Genomic DNA, 23,041 nt, shown 5'->3' on the forward strand with positions numbered 1-23,041 from the left:
TAAACTCTTACTTGCCCACAACAGCAACAATTCAATGGTCTGATTCTTCATAGCTACTTTTATATATGTGAAAATATAATAATATTTTCTATTAGTCTTCTCCTTCATTTACATAGACTGTTTTTTTCAATCTTTCCTTAGAGGTCTGTGTTTTGTAGGTCTCTCATCAGTTTTGTGTTCTGTTCTGACTTTGACCTTTCTTCATTGGTCAAAGGGAAGAAATTATTCAAGCCAGACTAATTTTAACTATACCTAACTGAAATACTTGCCCTCACAACTGTAGAGAAAGATTCACTAGTTATCAATAATCTGAAAAATTAGGTAGTTCAGGTGTGTTTTTTGGGAAAGCAGCTCTGCTCATGTAATGAAAGCCAAATTAGGACTGAAGCAGTTTACTGATTTATTAACAATATGTAATTAACTGGCAATAAGTGAATGACATGCAGGAACTGTATTAGTACCACATCAGTTAACCCATGATACCAGATAATAACTAAATGCTAATATAGATTTAAAAACTTATGAGCATATTTTGAAACATTAAGATTAATTATAACTAATCTCAAAATATGCTACATGACCATGCACGCAATTTAACTCATGTTCCCTGCCTGACTCCAAGGCCCTGTGTGTCACTCCCTTTTTGCAAGGAGAGAGGAGATTCCCCAACTGCACAGCCCAGTTGTGAGACATTTGGATGTCCCAGCTCTGCATATACTTCTGGTGGTTCCTGTTGTCTGGTGATGCACTACATCACACCAAGGGGTCATCTCAGGAACATCGACGCACATGCTCCCACATGCTGGTTCCCTGCTTGCTGCACCCTACACTCTTACATACATATGTATGTATAAAAAATACTGAGTTGGAAATGAGTCACAAGGGATCATCACTCCTGGCCCTGCACATAATATCCCAAGAGTAATAACATGTTCCTGAAAGCATTGCCCAAATATTTCTTGAACTCTGTGAGGGTTGGTGCTGTGACCACTTCCCTGGGTTTCCAGTGTTTCCAGTGTCCAAACACCCTCTGGGTGAAGAATCTTTTTCTAATATCCAACCTAAACCTCCCCTGACACAACTTCAAGTCATTCCCTAGAGTCTTGTCACTGCTCACAAGAGAGGAGGTTGTTGCCTGCCCCTCCTTTTCCCCTTGTGGGGAAACTGTGTAGAAAGTGATAGGAGTCAGACTCGCTGCCACCCTGGCTAGTGCAGGCTGCTCCTGATGACCATGAGGAGGCTGCAGCATCACTCCTAGGCACCAATTGTGATGGGATGACTGCCACCAGTGTCAAACCAGAGGCTGATTGCTGCTTTTTTTTTTTTCAGTCCAGATTCTCTTCCCTTTGTTACAATTTCCATTCTGTTTATACAGACACACACACACACAAACATCTATCTATCTGTCTCCCTTTCTAACATGAATTCATCTTTATTTCTGAAGTCTCTTTGTAATTCAGAGATTACATTTTGATCTGTCAGGTAAAGGTAAATACCTGCTCAGATGTTTTTGTGTTCAATTCACCCACAGCTCATATACTCATATTCTTATTTTAACAAATGTTGTTATGCAGGACATTTGCCAAGTGTGAAGGAGGTGTTTTTGAATTTCAGACCCATTGGTCACTAAATATGCATCAATGAAGTTACAGATTTGGAAAATTTTAATTTTTTAAATTTTGATTTTACTTACCCCTTCACCCCCTGCCTGATGTAACATTCTTGGGTCCAGCTACTAGGCAGAAGCAAATAAAACAATAAAGATTTGCCAAGTAATGAAGGAATAAAATACTTTTAGAGTATTCTTTTTTAATAAAAAGGAAACAGTCTGGGCAAGATAACTTAAAACCATATTCTAATATTGAAATGACTGTGAGTACTGCCGGCCACTGCATGGTTGCTTCAAATTGTACAAGGTTCACCTTAAAGAAAACCTGAGGTGAACCCCAGTGCTGGTTGTTAAAGCAAAATATGTGATTCACAAACCATGCCAATACTAGTCATAGTTACAGGAAGTTTGATTTATTTAGCTCTCAGGTCGCTCTTTTTTCAGACTCAGAATATGTATCATCATCACTAGAGAATTAGGACAGTCTTATCCAAAAGAAGAGGACAGGGAAAAGCTAAAAATTATGACAATGAAGCATGCAAAGGCATTTGAATGGTTACCATTACAAAATCAGTAAGAAAAGAAGAAAGAGAAAGAGGAGTCCTTTTATAATTTGTCAGAACTTGGAATATTATCATGTGTAGGCTGCTTTTTATGATTGAAAGTGCATATGCTAAGGAGTGAACTTTTCTCCTGTTCTCATATTCTTGAAGGTCACATTGTCCCGTAGGCTACAGAAGGACAAAATGCTTTGAATTTGTAGTTTAATAATCAAATTTGGTCTGTGACCTTAGTGTTGCAAATTATCTGTATGTGTTTTTAAGAAAATATATCTATGGTTAAAATGTAAATACAAGAGAATAATCTATAAGTCTTTAAATACATCTGAAAAGAACAATGATGTTTTTCCTTGCCTCATTATGGGGTCCCACATCTTCAGAGCAGGAATGGTAAGGAGGAAGCCAAAAAACCACTCATTGTCATTACCCTACATTGAACAGTTTAGAGTATCAAGGGCATTGAAGATTAAAAGAATAGCATTTTCTTGGATCTCCTCACAGGCTCTTGACATAAATGACTACAAGGAGAATTAACCTTCTGGAGACTTGGTCTTCAGTAAATGTGCAGAGACAGGAGATCTGAAGCCAGACAGAGGCTACAACATCAGGGGGTGGATGATGAAATTGGGAGTGCTGAATGCTCCATGCACTGATATAGGCACTTAAATTCAGCTTGGAAGAACAAATTTAGAGAAACCTACCATTTGTTCAGCAATGGATTTCACTGCTTCTTGTGTTTGCTCCAAGGGATTCAGCCAAATCTTTTCCAGATGGATATTTTTCATTGAGAAGCTTTCTTCCATCAAAATTTCTTAAAGGAGAAAAGAACTTCTTGTCCTTCACTTTGGAAGTTAATTAGCCTACATAAATCACTTGCTTACTTCAGGAGATGCAAGTGTCTAAGTAAATACTAAGTAAAGGTCTTATACTCTGTGGGATGAATAAATGTTTTCCTAAGCAAGATTATTTCATCAATGTATATTAATATCAATTTTACTTGAGAAAATGCACCCAAGTGCCTAAACCTCAGACACAGAGTAGTCTCATAAGATACTAGATATTTTTGAATCCAGCTGGAAATTCAGCTCAGTGCTGATGAAAATGAGGCTAGAACTTGTAAGTTTTAAAGATTATTTAGGTATTTCTTTACTTAATAATGAGCTCAGTGTTTAGAGAACTTGCAGCATTAGGATCAGTATAATTAAATTTTAACGCCCAAAGTTAATATATTTAACATTATATTCTTATTTTCTAAGCAATAATTGATGTAAAATACACATACTCTTATAAAAATTTTGTTGGATATGAATCAACATATTCACATACAGATAATTAGCATTAAATATTTACTTTTTGCCTTCTTCTTTCAATTATCTGTATTTGAACAATGAAATAGTTTATATAGACCACTGAAGTTCAGAAAATGTACTAAAGCCCTTCAGAATGCTTTTGAATTGCCTGCGCAGTCTCTCTACCGAATCTGAGATTGTTTTTGCTTGGTTTTGTTTTTTCTTAGCATTCTTCATCAAAATGGCTTCAGTCTTTAGTCTTCCTCTGATTGCTTCTCTTGAGATAGTAACTTGTATTGTGCATAGATATGTTAAAATACACTTGGATACACACATATATTTACAGAAAGCAATTGCCTCAATGTTCCCAGGGTGAGAACTCTGATAGTACATGACAAAACTCAGTTACCACTTGCAGTGCATGTTCGTGTGTATGTTTTTTATGGAGCTGGCAAGGGTATGTCTTATGAACAACAGATTTTAAGTGGTTGATTTTATTATTTCCCAGAGGAACAAGAGCTCGTGCTTCACTGCTGTGTGTCCTGGAAATGTGCTGCAGCAGCAGGAGTTATCACCTCCTGCAGAGATGGATCTGTGCTATTTCTTCCAGTTCTTCAAATAAGTCAGAGACAGGAACAAAGCTGCTGAAAATACACTGAAAGATGTTGAAAGTTGACCAGGACAGTTAAATGAAGAGTATTATTGCTTTTTCAGAGAGGATATGAATCACAGTAATATCTGAGACAGAGCCCACTGAAGTGAGCTGAGTTTCTTCTTTTGTCCTCCATGGCATTTGCCTCACCATCCTCAATATTTTGGCATTATGAGAAATGGTTCCTTTAATAGCTTTCATGTAATTAGCATATAGAAATCTATCCCTTGAGCAGTTTTCTTTTATATGGTGGAATAAAGGTGGCTTGTGGCATGGTCATGGGGTGAATGGCAAATTTGGCTTATTATACTATAAATAAATAATAGTTGCATTCTTTAAGACAGAAAAATGGCAATTATTGCTTAGCCCTGTGGGGTTAGAATTCATTATGTACAGCTTTTCAGAATTATTGAATTCAATGGCTAGCAAAGAAGGAAGGGTAAATTACTTCTCAGAAAAGTATTATATTTAAATGTATATCACTTTCATTTAAAATACTTTCTTACAAGCTGTCTGCTCCTGGGAAGGGAAAATTCATGCAGGAGATAAATAGCTGGATAAATGTAATGAAAGTGACAGCAAAGAATTACATTTCAACGGTGGTCTTTTGTGAATAGATCCTTACTGATAGTGAAGGAATTGTTAACTTTTGCAGAGGTAACATAAAGTTTATCTTGGTGTTGTTCTCCATATCTAAAATTGCTGTGAGTGAACTTGTTCAATGATATATGTGAGGGGAGTCTGAAAGAAAATAGTAATATTTACTGTCTCACACGCCAACTTCTGAATCCAGTTACATCTAAAGTGCCTGCAATAAGCACTTAGCCCTCAGCTCAGATGGTGTCCTTGGGCATAAAAAGGAAAATTAAGACCCTGACTGCAAGCAATTGTATTTCACCAATTTCATAGCTGCTTGGTGAAATAAGATCCACTTTTCCCAAAGTGCTTGCTCACCTGACACCAGAATAGCAGACTGAAGAAACTCAATGATTTTTAAAGAAAAACTTTGGTCTTGTTTTCCTCAAAACAGTGGCACTAAAGCAGGGTCATATGTTCAGTATCCCTGAAGGAAAATGAAGCTATAATATAAGAAGAAATAGTCAGTACCCAGTCAAGCACGCACAACCTCATCTGCTTGTCCAGGCTTGAGAGGGATGCAAATGGAGAGACTAGAAAGGAAGAAGAAGGATAAACTCAGGCTGTGAGACATCCAGTTGTAAGAAGAGTGTTGCAATTATATGAAAGGTAAATGCCCAATTCTAGACACTATCATTCTAATCCTTCAACCTATATTGCACAGTCATCTCTAAACTTGCCTCTTCCTAAGTAATCCCAAATTATAGTCACAATACATTAAAAAATTTCATGAGTCACATTGGCAGGATAGCCAAAAAACAAACCTGTAGGAAATGATGCTGTGTTTTAAGATTTCTATTACACTTATCTGAATGTTATTAGCAATTTTTTAACATGAAATGAAACTAAAAAAACCCCAAACAAACAGATATGTAAAACATCTATTTATAATACTGACAATCTTTGTTTTATCCCCCAAATTGAAAGCAAATAGAGATTTTTACTTCCAAAAGATAGGGACAAAAATCAGCAGAGAAATGGTCAGCTTTTTATGTCTTAGAAATGGATAATGATGTCTTTTGTGTGTTCTTATCTGAATAACAACAGCATAATTAGCTTTTTCAAAGGGGAGGTAAATCTCATTGCATTTTCTAATTGAAAATCATCCTGTGTATACTTTTGCTCAATAAGGAGTACCCATCACTAAGACAGGCATGTGAGCCTTCATTTAGTCCTACTGGTACAAGCGCAAATGTATTTGACTATGATTGGTGCCAGTTTTTTTCTTAGCATTTTGTTGTCTAGATATTTCTTGGTAAATAATCAGCTGCACTGTTTAATGGGTAAAATAAAATTTTGTCCCAATATGATGGTATCCTTGTAGTGGAACAGTTGGAAATTCAGGTGTGAAGATTATTTCCTATATATTTTTTACCTTAAATATAAGCAGCAACTATCTTTGTGGCATTACAAATGTAACATCTTAAATCATTGTTGAATACTGCTGTGGAAAGGCTGTCTTTGAGTCATCAAGGCACTATCTTCCACCCTTGCATTTGGAAAAGCCAGAAGGCTACTCCTGCTTAATTTGAGGTCTCTTGGGGAAACCATGATGTCGTCCAAGTGAAGTACATTTCATCTGCGTCTTCTTTTTCCAAATTAGATTGCCCAGTTATTTCGTGTTCTTTTTAAAGCTCATTGAAAAGAAGAAACCTTTCAAATCTATTCTTTTGTTGCTTCTATTATAAAAGTCCTTAGAACAGTTCAATTCTCCATTGGAAACATGGGAGTTTAGCCATGACACTGCTGGGAAGTAGATCATTAATTCAAAAAAATCAATACATTAAACCTGAGATACATGTCAAACTTCACTGCTTAAGGCAGTAAACAGGAATTTCTGAGAGGAAGCATGTATCTCAGATTCAACTGAACATGGAGGGGAAAGCAATTTATAGCTTAGAGAAGTCCCCTTTTGAACAGACATAGGTTTTGGGGTACCACAAGTCAATTGCAGAGCTTGACTCCCTCTGTTGCTTGCTAACTCTTACCTCATGAAATATTTTTTACACAATGGCCTGTGCATTGTGGATATATCAATTCCAGTTTTTTGGAGTATATTATCTGGGAAAATCTGGGTATCTAGTAGGTAAATGAGGGAAGTTGTTCTCATAGAACTTACCACTGAAATTCCAGCTCCTAGGTACATCTTTGAACTAGAGGCACATGAAGTAAAGGGACTGGGTCTCCTGTCTCACAGTCTTTACTCAAGTAAAAGCTTACCAAATCTACTTGCTCAGATAGGAACCTCCTAGATAGCAGTAGAAAGTGAGAAAATATAGTATGAATCCTCAGAGCTTCCCCCTGACACAACAGTATTTCCCAAAGCCATGATTCCTTAATCATGTTCACACAGCTTGACATAAAGGAAAAAAGCAGTGAGGTCATTCACAGTACATAAAGCTGATTATGCTGAAGTCTGGACATTGGAGGCCGGAGTGTATTCCTGTGCTGAAGGTACATCAGTCTCTGTGGATGGTATAAAACAAAACTAATAAAAAAATCTTGACAATATTTTTCAAAGCATTTTATTTACTATATACCTTGTGGCTTATTTTTTTTTTTGTCTTTTTTTTTTTTTTTCCTGTCCTGTCTAATGTGGAAATCAATATTTTATATGAAAACTCAAAACACTATCAAGGTAGGTCCCAAGATCACCAGTGCTAGAAAACATTTGTCTTGCAAATCTTAGAGGTTATTGTCAGCTAATATTGAACAATTTTTGGCTCACAGATCAGTTGGTTCTAGTCTTCACTCAAGTTATGCAACTGAGACTTTATAGAATAGAATCTTTAGTTTTAATTTTGATAGCAAATTTAGGCATAAGATTTACAATAACAAAAATAAGTTGGAAACCCACATAAATTTTTCAGGGTTTATTTTTCATTTCAAAACCCAAACATCCTAATTTAAAATTCTGCTGCAGAAAATCTGTCTTCCATCTTTCTTTATTCCTCTTTATTTTTAATGCATTCCAGACATGGACATTATTATCTATGAATAAAATAAAGGAAGTCCCATATTCTGTAGACTAGCTCTTAATTCTGTTTTTAAAATCAAATAATTTTGTGTGTGGTCACACTCACCTTAAACAAATATTGACTATTCTGTAAGACAGATCAAATCACAATTAATGAGAAAACATAATGGTACACTAAGAACATTGTAAAGATGAATGCTTTGAAGTATTTTTAATGGACCATGGTTTTTTGCCTATATATGTGAAGAAAAATTATAAAACTCTTAAATTCTTACAGTCATTCAAGGGATACAAAGGAACTATGTAAATGGTGATACATCTTCTGATAACAGTGGCAAACTCATTAGTGTACTCTGATATCCATTATAGGGAACATCATACAGATGAAAGCTATTAAATGAGAAAATGGTCTTGAGTTCTGTCTCAGTAAATGAACCAAGATTTATTACTCAAACTAATATAAGTAAAATGAAGGGTAAGTTGTACTTATGATGTATAGTGTGGAAGTTCTAAGCCTTATTTAAGTATAAGCCAGCACTTTGCCAGGTGCTTCAGTGACAGAGTGACTCTATGGTCCAAGTAGCAGTTTCAGTCCCAGCACATTTGCTGACTGTCAGAATGCTATTGAGCAGGATAAGAATGCAAAGAATGGAAGAAGGAAAGTGCTGGCAAATGGGACTGCACGTGACATCAACAACCTGACAGTTTAATATGCAAATCTTCACCCTTTAAAGAGCCTTAAAAATGGTAAATACAGTATAAGACCTTTAAAATCAGAAACTTATTAAGTTAGTTTAGCCTGACAACATTTTCTTCAATCAGGAAATAACATTCTCTTCCTTATTTCTTTACCTATTACCCTACTGTCTGGAGACTGGAATTATGTCTAGTGATTAGATATCACCAACTTGTTACTGTCTTTCTTTTATTTTGCTTATCTTTTCAGTATAAGGAGGTTTTTCTACTGACTGCCCTTCCTGTTGTTCTCTGAGTATCCAGGACAAAACATCAGGTACTCAGATTCTCATCTTACATCTTACATGTACTACATGCTTCTTTCCTCTCACATTAGGTACTTGCAAAATATTTCTTTCTTTCATTTCCAGAGCATTTTCAAAATGTTCACCATCTCAGTAAATGAGGCATTTATCTACAGTAGCTATGCAATTCTTGTCACTCAATATGATGTTGCCTTTTCTCATTATCAGGTCTGGAATTTCAGTGGGTTAAAGAACCTTGTTCTTTAATCATTCACTTTCCATTTTCCACACTATTTATGATCTCTATATATGGCAACTGAGCTATCAAGCATCACCATTAGTTGCACACTCTGTGCTTAGGTTTCAGTCAACCCGTACCCAGATACACAGACTTTATTAAGATTTTTATCCAGGTTGTGAAACTAGCTTTAAAATCTTCTGGGACTGCTAGTCAATGCTTATTTAATCAAAATCAGTCTCACACAAACCTATTTCTTTCTATCGTACTTGTAGGGAAATTATCTTTTGTGCCACTTTTTTCTTGTGGTCTGATAAATTCTGAAATGCAATTTTTAATTCTTTTTCCCAGCCCACTCTGTTGCATTCCTGAATATAGCTGAATTATCTGCAGGCCTCAAGGCACAGATGTAAAGACTTTTATATGCATTGGTAAGCATCTGTGTGTTACTTGAGAGCCTGTTTCTTGCTCCATGTATGTGGCATCCTTTATGACTGCTCAGTTGTCTTACTCTCACCTTGCAATGCCATGAGTCATAGAAGAACTGTAAAGTCATCAGCAGCACTTTACAAAAGTGTCATTAAATGTTTTCTAATGGCTCATTATCAAAGTGCTTATCCATCTCATTTAATTGTGAAATCATGCCATTCCAAAATATCCACAGCAAGACGCTCCTCTAGCAGCCAATTGTTTTCTCCTCTTTAGCTGTCAAGGGCCTACAAGCACTACAAGCATCTAACCACTACAAGCATCTAGCTGTGCTTCAGTATCTTCCTGAAGCATTCTCACATTCTTATTAAAGCTTTTCTGTAGTACAGTCTTGGTTATCAGTAGTCTTCACTGTCAAATGCTGTCTTGTGGGTTTTTGGTCATTTTCCATGCTGTTTCAGTGTTCACACATTCTCTTTAAGACTCACAGACCTCAACAGGATAGCATCAGCAAAGCTGAAGAGGGAAAACACTGTTCTTAAAAATTCTAGGGCAGTCTGTGCATTCTTAGAGGCAGTCTCACTCTTAGAGGCAGTAATATTCACTAATTTATCCCTAAATATGACAGAATTGCTACCACGTACATGCAGATGGTGTATGCATGTTCATAAGCACTGATTTGATATCATGTCCTTCTGTTGTCCTCATTCAGGTTTCATACTGGTAAAAGCAGTATTCAAGATCCAGTCTTTGCTATGTATTAATAAAGTCTTCAAGATTTGCCTCTGTTCCATAATACTTCCATTGTCATAGCTCAACTGTATGTAAGTGTATATCTCAGATTATTTTTACATCTGCCTTAATTATTTCTTCATATTTAATGCTTTTACTTTGCAATAATGACCCTTACTTTTTTTGTAATTGTGAACTCATCCATTTTCTTAGAAAAAGCTTTTTGCTTCTTTCCTTCACTTTCTTTAGCATGCAATGTGAATGCACCTCATTGTGATAGATCATCTATAGAATCAATAGATCTAAGTGAAGCAGTACTTAAGATGTATGACACAAAATAACTCTAGGTTTAAAATTCATGGGATTTTTTATTTGTTTTTCTACCTTTACTCTGGTACCATGGGATTAGCACCTGCTAACAGGTGGTTTGCATTAAGGCATCTCCTGATCCTTGTTGTGTTGTTTAGTTGCATCTGGAAAGATGAAAAAGTAATGCATGCACCAGGCTACATGGACTGATACTTCTCTATAGCATGGCTTAAAACACAATAGGTATTATTATGGGTTAATTTCAAAAGCACAATTCAAATCCTAACTGATATACTAATTTAGGTACATCCACTAATCAAAAATAAACCAATAAAACCCAAAATGAAACAAAAATAGGCACTATTCACTGTCCTCAAAGCTGCTGTTTTCAGTGTGGGATTTTGTCAAAAGCCACATAAATATCACATAAGTGATAGGACAAGGGGAAATGGCTTTAAACTCGAAGAGGGTTTGGATTAAATATTATCAGGAAATTCTTTACTGTGGGGGTGGTAAGACACTGGAAAAGGCTGCTCAGAAAAGTTGTGGATACCCCTGTCAGAGGCTAAAATATTATAGTTTATTACTTAAACATTTTCACGAAGGGCTTTTAGCAAAACTGTATTCTAAAAGCTGCAAAGAATACCACCACACCCCGACTGAGGCTCTGGGAGGCCTTACACCACACTATTCATTGATGAAGATAAGATAAAGGAACAACACAAAGTACAAGCCCAATACCTTCTCAGAGGAGACCACAGCTATCAAATATCAGTGCTATCAACTGCCAGGCTCGAAAGGACCCTTCTACCAAATGAGAGAGGCTTTGGGTGTGATTTGGAAAACCTCAGGTCAGAGGCAGTGACCGCATTGTTCCCTGCGCAGAGGAGCCCAGCTGAGGGGCCCTTCTCCCAAGGGAAAGTTTATCCACAGCAGAGGGGGTGATACAGCCCATCAAAGGGCCCCCAAAAGGGGTTCCCAGACACTTCACTAGGCACTGTAGCATGATGCAACAATCCTATGTTGCAAGAGACCGTGTCAAACTGGCCCCCTGCAAAGGTGTTCCCACCTGGCCCAAAGTGTATATTTATGCATGGAATTCTGTACTCTTTGGTGTGTGGCAGCGTGGTGTGGCATGGCCACAGCAGGAGACCCTCAGCATCAAGAAGACCAGATTGAGTATAGCAATGAGACCTCATTGGAAACCTCAGATATGGTTCTATCTAACCCCTGTCACTCTCCCCCTGTCCCATCACTCCCCATGCACAAGTCTTTCTCTGTTTATTTTTCTTTATTTTCTTTCTTTCTCTTTGCCTCTTTTACTATTAAATAAAACATATCAATCTTTTGGTACCATCATCTAATCTCATTTGGTTTTAATCTCATTTTTGGGTATATTTTGAACCTTCAAAATTCTTTCCATTTTTTTTATACACAGAGACTTAGCTTTCTTTGCTCCTGTGGGTTTAAACTAGATCACAACAGCCCCATCTCTGAAGTGTTCAAGACCAGGTTGGGTGGGGCCCTGAGCAACCTGGACAAGTGGAAGTTGTCCCTGACCATGTCAGGGGACTTGGAAATAGACGATCTTTAAGGTCCCTTCCAACCCAAACCATTTTATGATTCTGTGATTCTATAGAAAGGAATCAGTCCCCAGGCTCTGTGCTGTGACACACCACTCTGGGTGGGAACAACCAGCAGCAAAGCAATCTAGCAATCTTATTACTGATGTATGATTTTCAACTTGGTTGTCTAGGTAAGGAAAAAGCACACAAGACAGCCTATTAGGTATAGAATTATTAGGACAAAAAATTATTTTACTAATAGACCAAGTTATCACAGATAGAATCAAGTGTTCTCTGAATCTTTTTTTTTTTTTGCCAGATCCCACTCCACTTTTGTGAATGCTAATTTCCTTGTGTTTTTCAACAGCCCTCCATCCACCTGTGATTCACACCAAAGTATGAACATTTTCCTAAGTATTTTGCAGAGTTTATATAAGTGTTGGTGAAGGAATTGGGTTAGGGCTGAGGAGGATTACAAAAATGAGTGGCTCATGAGAAATTGAACTCTAAGATAAATAGGTAAGAACTGGACTGTCATTCTAGGGGTTAAATAGTTAAATAAACCACTAAAAGCCTTGCTTTTGACTTTTGGCACTTCGTTTTACACAAGAAATTTGAAATTTCCTTTTGATTACAAAAATAAAATATGACTCAGGAGACAAAGAATTACTCTTAATAAAGGATTAATACTCTTTAGCTAAAATAATTCCTCAAGAGTTCAATCAGTCCAGATACAGGCTGTGTCTCATTTATACCCAAAACTGATGAAACTCCATCTGTATATGATGTGGCATGCTCTGCAGTGCAAGCATTTTTTTTTTCTAATCAGAATCCACCTTTTGTCCCCCAAAAAGTTGCATCATTTCACTCCTATTTTAAGTTCTTTGTCAATATTTGGTGGAAGGGCAAGAAAAACCTCTTAGAATTTTATATTTTTAGCCCAAAACCATTTCAGGTTTAATGCATATTTTTAACATACTGTAAGGAAAGATAATATTCCTCTAGTTCTTAAATAATCCATGTACATTTCTTTTCAGACTGGAGACCTTTATTAACTGAAGTGAACACCATCATGTCTTCAGGCAACATGTATTATACATTCAATTACTGTAGTTTAAGCTAAAACATCAAGATTAAGCTCTCCAAAACAGCCTAAGGGATTTAATCTCATTATATTCAGGATGAAAAATTTCACTGGGATCTGGGTCCTTAACTCCCTCAGGTGTGTTTAAAATATTAGTCAAAATTTCCATTTTATGAATATGAGTTAAAAATTACCTTAATGGATCTAAGTTTATTGCTTGTGTGGTTTCTAGGTCAAATCTGATTAATTATAACTTGAATTACCTCCTCTAATGTCAGCTAACTATTCAATTGGCCTCTTTTATCACCACTAGGATACTTTCTGAAAATTGGACATCCGACAGGATTGAATGAGATGAAGGTAAACTGCAACTTCACCTCAGATACTTTTGCCATTTACTGACACTCAAATACACTACAATATAGTAAGGATAATTGTCTTATCTTGAATTGAATTTAATACAGGTGATATGTTTTAAATGAAATTGATATTTTAAATGTTAAATCTGTAGAAGTCCCTGGAAAGATGATCATGTCTAAAAATCAGGTATTCTAGTAAATGTGTGAATGTAGAACAAAGCACCAGTCCACAGTTTTTGTTAATGTCACTGAGCAATTTCATTAGAAATGTTAATATATATTTTTAGGGGCTAGACATGGTTACCTAATGTGCATATTACAAAGGCTTCTGTGCTGTTACTTGGTTTATTGTTATTCATACAATGGTGAATTCTGATATAAGGAACAGAGAAGGATGAAACAAGTCTGCAGCCTCTATACCTGTGGAAGCACAGGGTGAACCCAGAAAGGGAAAATGTTGAGCAGTGAAGAAGCCCTTCCCATTTCTGACATCTGAGTCACCATTTAAGTCTCTTATGGTAATGGCATTTTCTACATCTCCGAGCTTTCCAGTTTTTTAATATCTTTATTTTTTTTACCACCATGTCATTAAAAAAAACTTCTCTTGTAAGCAGAAGTTCTTGTGTGTATCCGTCCTTCCCAACACTTCTGCGTTGGGCAATTGTTAAACCCTATTGACACATAAGTTTGAAGACCTTTTACTTTTATTAGAAGATAGATTCTAATCCAAGAAAGGCAACATTCATAAAAAAATTAAAATGCAGAGGAAAACAATTTAACTAAATGCTTGATAAACTCTTAGTCTTGTAAGAACATCTAAGCAATGGTAAATGTTGACGTTAGTGCAGGATAGAAGACAGATATTAGTAGATGTGGTTCAGGAATAATCAGTTTGGGCGTATCTTACTGCAAAGAAAAAATTTAGGTTACCAGTTATTCTGTCATTATATATAATTTTTTTCCACCACTGCAATCAGTCTTGAAGATGTTCATACATAAATAAACATAAGAAATCTGAAATTTCAGATTTATCAGAAAGTTCTTTTCTGATCTGACAGACTAAAACATATTAAAAGTAAATGTAATTTGTCCTCAAAGGCTCAGATACTCAGATGAAGTACAGTTTACTGATAATGAAAATTTATGTAGCTTGTATTGCTAAACATAATTATCGGAAAATTACACGTCATTTAGTCTGTATACTGCATAAAAGCTTTAGGAGGCATTTTGTATCACAGTATATCCTTTTAACAGCAAGAGAACTGAGGGCAATTAATCTAACCTGTCCTAAATGACAATAGGTTTTCCAATCACTATGAATAAAAAATGTGATGAAGTTGTAATAAATAATAATCTCTCTTATTTGCAAGCTGTTTAATGTTTGCTAAGGTCTAATTCAAGTGTTTATATTCTTTTCACTTTTTTTAAAGTGAAGTAGTGCAGTTTATTCCAAAGATAGGACATTGGTAGTTATCCAGAATAATATTTAAAATAATCAAATTCAGCTTGATCAGACATGCTAAGCAAGGTCCTCTGCCTTTTTTTTTTCTTTCTTCCTAAATTAGAGAGATTTGAAAGTGACGCTGTTGACATGTCACTTGGGACTTGATCCTGTACAACCTTTACCTGTATTTTCTTATCTACAATGAAACGAGTAGTATTTTAAATGTAGACACAATTTTGTGAGAAAAATGTTAGCTTTTATTCTCATAACATGGTGATCTTCCCACAATTAAATTTTGTTTTTAATAGGCCATCATACTGTTAGCATCAAGAACACTTAGAATGCTTCATGGTGTTCAATAGGGAGTATTATATTTCAGCACAAGTGCCAAAAAGGCCAGCTACCCAACGAGATACTTCCTTCATTCACTGTGCTCACAGTCCAACACCTTATATCAAAATTATAAATCACATTGTAGTTGAAGTCCACTACTTTGTATTTTCTGAAACATCAGAAGCTTTGTTCAGATTTGGGGTTTTTATGGGGACTGAGCTGTAGTGGTTTCCCTCCATTTTATGTCATAGAAACAGTGACATGAATGTGAGTAGCTTTAAGTACTTTTGGTATAACATCATGTGGCACATTTTTACTGCAGTCTTACAACTACTTCCTTTTTTTTTTCTTTCTCAATTTTATAATCATAATTCTAACTCTACTTCCCAGAAATATGCAGGTGAAAGAGATCCCTTCTATTCATTGACTTTCTGAATAGAGCTGGTAGTTCTCATGCCTAGATGTAATTTTTGTTATGAATCTATTCCAGTCACCTCCTACACTTCTGAAAATTCTTATCACATCCACAACTCTAAATATTTTCAGATCTTCAACTTACCTCTTTTCTTCTTTCTTGTCATTTCTAAGTCTCTTTTTATTTAAATAGCTTTATTAGTAGTCACTGGAGGTTATTATAGATCCAAGTCAGAATCAGTTCTCTCCTCTAAATTTAGAAATCCTTCCACAAAGACTAGGACAAGTAGGGTCATATCCAGGTAAGATAAGGTCTCTGTGTGCCTCTGAAAAGTATGGATCTTGTGGTGCTTTGACAAAACTGTATCTTTTACCTTGTCCAGAGAAATTATTAAACAGGCAAAGAAAGAACTTGAACAGAATCACAAAATATTTGGTTGGCAAGAAGCCATTAATGGGAACTGGTGAAGACAAGAACGTATTTTGGTTTTATCTCTTTTTCAGTATTTACATATTTCCTACAAAACAGCACACCCTCTTGGAGAGAAGCACATGACTCCATGAAAGTTATGCCAACTAAAATCTGCTGAGATACAGAATTTGTGTTATGGAAAATGTGACACAAGACTGTGTGATACGCATTTTTTTTTTTAATAGTAAAATTCAGTTGTTAAAATGCTTTTCCAAACATGAAAGGGTGAACCACAACCCACATCTTTTATGGACATGTCTTACAGATATATTTATTTCTATGTAATTGCTGAGTGGAATAGTAAAACACTTATGGTTGTGGAATACAATAAGGGTGTCTATATCCTTGCTGAAGTTTTTGGCTTTGCATGAAATAATTAAATATTCATTGAAGCAGAAAGAGAATAAGAATTACTTTATTGCCTTCTGGTTATAGAGAAATAATAAGAATTGCACTCTAGACCTTTACTCCAATAATACCGTAATATGAAATTCTTTAATAAGAAACCCATAAGCATTCATTGGAAAAGGAACTGTAACTCAGGTCTCTTCTTCTACTAGAAGGCTAGAGTAATTCTCATTACATCAGTCTATTTCCAATACAATGCATATTTAATTATATATACATACTTAAAATTTCAAGAAATTGGAATTAGAAAGCCAGTTCCCCATCTTCAGCATACATTGTAGATTATTGGTGGGCACATATATATTAGATATTCAGACAATTCATGCAGAGGAAAAAAAAATCTGAGCTGGTGTCCCCACTTCCTGGGCACTGAAATCCTGAATTAAACTATTGCTTAAAAGACCTCCTTGCTCAGTACTTTTCTTTTTGACCCAACAGCTATTTCAATGTATTTGCAAAGCAAGGTATCGTGACATCCATCTGACTATAAGAACTAATTTATAGGTGTCTGGCTATGAAATATGTAGCCACTCCAGATTTACACAATATGTGTAAACAAGGAGTAGCACTTAACAAATGTGAATGAAAATTATACACAAAAGCTAGTCAGGCTACCATCAAACAATAGAATAAAGAGCATAAACTTAGATACTTCTTGGATTAAATTTCTTTTTCCTTCCTCTCTTCCACTTTTCCAGCCCACTCAAACATACATTCCTGTTTCAAAATTATTCTCTGCTAGGTTTCAAATGATGAATATTTGAATTATGAGATACACTTGAAGAATTGAGGTCTATGTTTAGGTAGTGGTTAAATGTTTATCTACATTGACTTCTAAAGTTCACTTATTGATAAGATACATAATTAAAGAGGAAGAATATGAATCCCTTTATTATACGGAGTATATTTCAGTGAGTTCCTTAGGCATTCATCTTTTTTAACACTACATATCTTGCTTCATTTTCTTTAACCAGGCTATGCTTTTGCTTGAAGTTAGACAAGAAATTTGGTATTTGGTTGTATCAGGACCTTAAATCTTAAAAGAAATTTAGTATTATTGCCACTGGTTAAGCAGTTGATTGTTACCAAAAGAGCATTAACTGTATTTTTTATGCTGATGGTGATGCATTTTGTGCAGATAATTAAAGAAGAGATTCAATTTTCATTTCCATTATACGTTTAAGTATCTTCTCAATCCAGATTAGATTTAATAGAGCTATTTGCATGCACATTTGATTGATTTGGAGCTTTGTCATGCAAACAAATTGATATTAAAGTTATTGACTGACTTACCCTTTATTTCCTTATTTTATTGACCTATTGTAATATTGTCAACACTATAAAAATCTTTTAGCTAAGTGCTAAACTTGAATCAATAAGTTTATTAATGTACTATTCACAGAATGACTAAACAAACTGACATCAAGGGACTTTCATGAATTTAAGCATTAGTAGTATAACTTTTTAAATGACTAATCACTAAAGGTTAAAACAAATAACTAAATATTACCTAAATAGATGTAAGATCAAACCAAAATTTAAAAAAAAAGGTACTTTGTACTTGAATTTAGCAAATAGAATAATTTTATACTGATTGTTTTAAATTCACTCAAAAATAATTGCACAAAGATCAGTGAGAATAGTTTAAAAACTACAAGTTCATGTGGAAAGTTCATGCTACAAAAAGTAATAGGAACACCTGTACATCTCAGCTGCACAAAAAGAGTTTTAGGACTTTATTTATTCTGGGATATGATAGATGACAATTTTATATCTATTTGTTTTAACAGGGTAAAATAATCATGATAAAAAGGAAGGTTTGGGTGAACCCTGGGTAGTAGGATTTACAAATTTATCCTAGGAATTCAAATATTCAGTACTCACTAGTCTCTCTGACTAACATGACAAACGTAGTGGTGTTCTGGAAAGATTATTGCTGATAAAATGTTGAAGTTACTGAGTGACATCAAGGTGACAAAAGTTACTTCCCTCTTTCAGGAAACTCAAGTAAGGTAATATGGTGCATAGGGCAATAGAGACATATATCTTACTGCAGTTTGTACAGGCAGTGAGGCAATTCTGTACACTTTCCAAACTAATATGTTTTCAAATTCCCTGAAGAAGATCCATCTACTTCTCATGCTGTAACAGCTACATTTATTTCAAGATCTGAAAGTTGTAACTTGGGGGTGAAGTTTCTTTGAACTCTTTGCCCTAAAATCCTTTCCAGTGAATTTAATTAAAGACATAATTCCTCTGAACAAATACTGTAAGATGTGGCTGTGAAAGTATCTCTGTGGAATATCTCAACATTATATCTCATCAGTGTGTTAAAGCAGACTATAGTAAAAGTTTCAATGACAAATGGCAAAATATTTATTGTTTCATTTAATTTGCTTCATTTCCCAAAATGTTTTAAAACTTGGAGGTTAGGAAAACAGGAATTTTTTTGTCATTGGTTTCAACGAATGTAGAATTTAATCTATAAATCTGGACAATATTTCTGAGCATTAGAAAATGTCTTCCTTATATTTAGAGAAAATGACCCTCTTTCAGGCCCTGTTAACAAGTTTATCACCATTTTTCCTGTAGGTCTCCTGTAAATATTGAAGGACTACAATGATATTTCCCTAGAACCTGCTCTTCTCCAGACTGAACAACCCCAACTCTCTCAGCCTATCTTCTCAGGACAAGCATTTCAGTCCCTCTGATCATTTTTGATTCTTTCCTCTGGATCTGATCCAGTAGATTCATTGGAGTAAGGATGCAGTCTTATAGGTGGAGTTTCACCAGAGTGGACTAAAGAGGCAGAAGCAACTCTCTCGACCTCTTGGCCACTCTTGTTGAAGCCCAGGATACAGCTGGCTTTGTGGACTGATAACACAGTTTCAGATCATGTCTAATCATCCATCTGTAGCCCCAAGTCCTTCTCAGTAGAGTTTCCCTCAATCCGTTCATTCTCCAGACTGTATTGTTACCAAAGATGCCCCCCATCAAGATGCAGGACCTTGTACTTGGCCTTGTTGTACCTCCCAAAATTCACATAGACCCACTGCTCAAGCTTGTTCAGGTCCCTCTGGACCCTTAAGTGTGTCAGCTGAACCACTGAGCTTGCTGTCATCTGCAAACATGCTGAGAGTGCACTTGATCCCTCTATATTTTTGGTGAAGATATTAAACAGTATTGGTCCCTATAAAGACTCCTACGGGACACCATTTGTCACTGATCTCCATCTGGACATTGAGCCTTTGACTGCTACTTACATATGTTCAGATTTTCCTCAGGAGGTCATGAACCTGATCATCTCTTGCAGTGGAAGGGAATTTGCTCTCCTATTCCCCGCCTTGAGGTCCATCCAAGCAAAGGCTGTGGGAAGAGAGGTTGCCAGTGAAGACTGAAGCAAAAAAGCTGTTGAGTACTTCATCCTTCTCCTCCTCCATTATTACTAGGTTGATGGTGGTGTTCATCAGAGAGTGTGCTTTCTCTGACCCTTGTTTTCTGCCTAACATAGCCGTAGAAGACTTTCTTTGTATCCTTGACATGCTCAGCTCCTGTTGTGCTTTGGCTTTCCTGACCCCTTGCCTTGACTCAGACATACCAATCTCTTGTCTTTCTCGATTTTGTACACATGAATATCAAGAGCTCTCGCATTCCATGAAAATCATCCTTAAGGTTATGCCAACTCTGCTCTGCTCCCTTGTCCTGAGTGCAGTTTCCTACAGGGTCCTACTGACTGATTCTTTGAATACTGGAATTATACTTTTGTAAATTTTGTATAATTTTGTAAAATTATACTTTTGTAAAACCCTTACTTTCTTCTTCACCTGATCCATAAGCCTCAGGACTGAAAATTCAAACAGTGCCTGGATACTGCAGCTCAGGCCACCTCCAGTCGTGACAGCACTGATTAACTCACTTGTGTTGGAGACCATCAGGTCCAGTATTTCATCCCATCTTGTAAGGCTGTTTATTAGCTGGTTTAATAATTTATCCTCAACCCTTTTCAGGAATCTCCTGGATTGCCTATAGCTCACAATGCTACTTTCCCAGCAGATTGTGGGGCGGTTGAAGTCCCCCTGGCAGACAAGAGCCAGTAAGTGCAATGCCTACTGTAGCTGGAGCAAGACCTAATCAGTAGGTTCTACTTGATCAGGCAGCTGGCAGGAGACAGGAGCCACAGGGTTCCCTTTGTTGCCTTGGTCTCTGATTCTTACCCACATGCTTTTGGCTTGCTCATGGCTTTTCTTCAGAGACAGCTCTTCACACTGCCCATTTCATGATGCAGAGGGCAACCCCTCCACCTCTCCTTCCTCTCCTGTCCCTTCTGAACAGCCTATTTTTTTCCAATGTATCTCCTTACAACTGGAAGGATAGAGGAAGAAACCACCTGTGCTCCAGATTACCTTAGTAACCCTTCCAAGGCTCCAAAGTCTCTTTTGATTGCCCTAGGACTAGTGATTTCATCTTGGACTATGGGTGGCATCTTCATCACCACCCACATGAAAGAGCAGTAATGGCTATTAATCAAAGGGCTGTACCAGATTGGAAAGTTTGCTAGCCCTGTCCATAACCTGGGACCCAGTAAGTCATTTGGCTTCCCTAAGAGGATGGTCTGTCAGGAATATTGGACCCTCTGTTCCCTTCTTGAGAGAAATAGTTATGATACTGGGCGTATCCTGGCAACATCTCCGGTGTAGATGCACAGTTATCCACATCATTGATAAGCCTTCCACATCCAAAGCCTCGTACTTGCTGTACAAAGGCACGTGGGAAGGCAAAGAGGTTGCCTAAAGGTCCGTCAGATGCGCCATTTATAACGAAGTGTATAACTAGGCAGAAAACCTGACCTGCCACCCAGAGAGGGATGGACAGAGTGGATTCTTCACAAGAAAAAGCAGTTTCTTTTGTAATAATTACTTGAGGAAACATAATTTTGAATACATTTTCTGGTGGAAATAATAGAAAGAATTAAATAGGCTGAAGATATGCCTTCAAATTTTAATAAAAACGACAGAACATTACCTTGTGTTTGATATGAATGTCATTCTGCATGGTTTTCCGTACTTTTATATAACTATATTGATCTTGATTTTTTAAAAAGTATAAAGAAGAAAAGTTATTATAGGCTAAATTAATAATATTTACTTGTAATTTCATCCGTCCCTCACAGCTCTTTTCTGCTGTAAAAAATAGTTGCTCTATACATAGTCCAGGACATGGGGCTGTTCTTTTAAGGCATGTTCAGTAGAAATAAATTGCACTTCTGTCAGTTTCTAACAAGTCAAATAATCAGGCCACAACTTCTATCAAGATAAGAGCAGTGAGTTACTATGAATGCAGTAGCATATGAGAAGTACAAAATATGTATTTATAATGTATTTATTTGCTTTATAATAGATGCCTTTGATTGCAAGGGCTTCTAATCCATTTATATGTACTTTTTTTGTTGAATGAATAATGTGCCTTTGAGATACAATTTTCTGGAAGAAAATAATATTTTCTTATGAACATTCACATTTTGATTGTAATTGTCTTTAAAACACATTTCTCTGTGATGCAATGAAAAAATATATCATAAGAACTGAATTGTTTATCAAGTTACAGAGTATCATGGTGGCTGGATAAAAAACATATATTGAGATCCTTCATCAATCTTTTTTCCTTGTGTTTTTCCTATTCCATTATGATAAATAAAATGGAAGTTGTGGATGTGACAGCCTGGTCAGGGAGCAAGAAAATGAGATAGGTTTTCTTAGGGTGGACCTTTGAGACTTTTAGGGAGTTGTAGAAAAACGATGATAGCTTGTTATTGTAAACAACCTGCAGGTGGTGTTTTTCTACTCTTTGTTTTTCTGTTCTTCTCAAAGATTTTTTGTGAGAAAAGTGCTTTTGTTAATTAGCCAATCAGGTAGAATGTATTGAAACAGTCTATAAAGAGAAGAGTTTTTCGAATTAAAGTGGTTGTTGTGCAAACCAGCCTTCTTGGAGCCTGTGAAGTTCTTACTCACACTAAATGTGATGAGGTTTTGCTATTATTTTCTTCCTACTAATATTCAAGATAAAATTTTAAGGGTGTTATTGAAAAAGTGAGGAAAATTCTGGCAGAGAAAAAAAATCCTATATGATTCTAATTAAACAGTATAATGAGGTATTTTTTCCTATAGTTATATTTATTCTGGTGTTTAACTTGCAGGAACAGATCAGAAAGCAAGTTTTCCAAAAGCTACGTGTGCCTTTAAAAGTCAAAAGTCATATTATAAATTATATATATATATATATACACACATATATATATATATATATACATATGCATATACACGTATTACACATATCCCATTTCAGTGCTATTCCTTTTAATTCAACTCCAAACGCTTATATCTATGTGAAGATTTTCCCAGAATTTTCCTGTCCTAGAGAATCTGTTTCTGGGGATACTCAGGCAAAAAAAAAATCAATTTACTTTGACTTACTGGGTTAATCACAATCAACAGGTCCATCTTGAAGATGTACAATGTATTAAGCAAAATTTTTCGAAGGACATTTGTTGAAGA

At 35.9% G+C, this 23,041-nt stretch overlaps 1 long non-coding RNA gene across 1 annotated transcript in view; it reads left to right on the forward strand.

The window, feature by feature from the left end:
* Positions 1–23,041, forward strand: part of LOC121469473 (uncharacterized) — a 146,021-nt gene that overhangs the window by 85,713 nt on the left and 37,267 nt on the right. The window lies entirely within an intron of this gene.

Source organism: Taeniopygia guttata, chromosome 2, assembly GCF_048771995.1.
Source record: "Taeniopygia guttata chromosome 2, bTaeGut7.mat, whole genome shotgun sequence".
NCBI lineage: Eukaryota > Metazoa > Chordata > Aves > Passeriformes > Estrildidae > Taeniopygia > Taeniopygia guttata.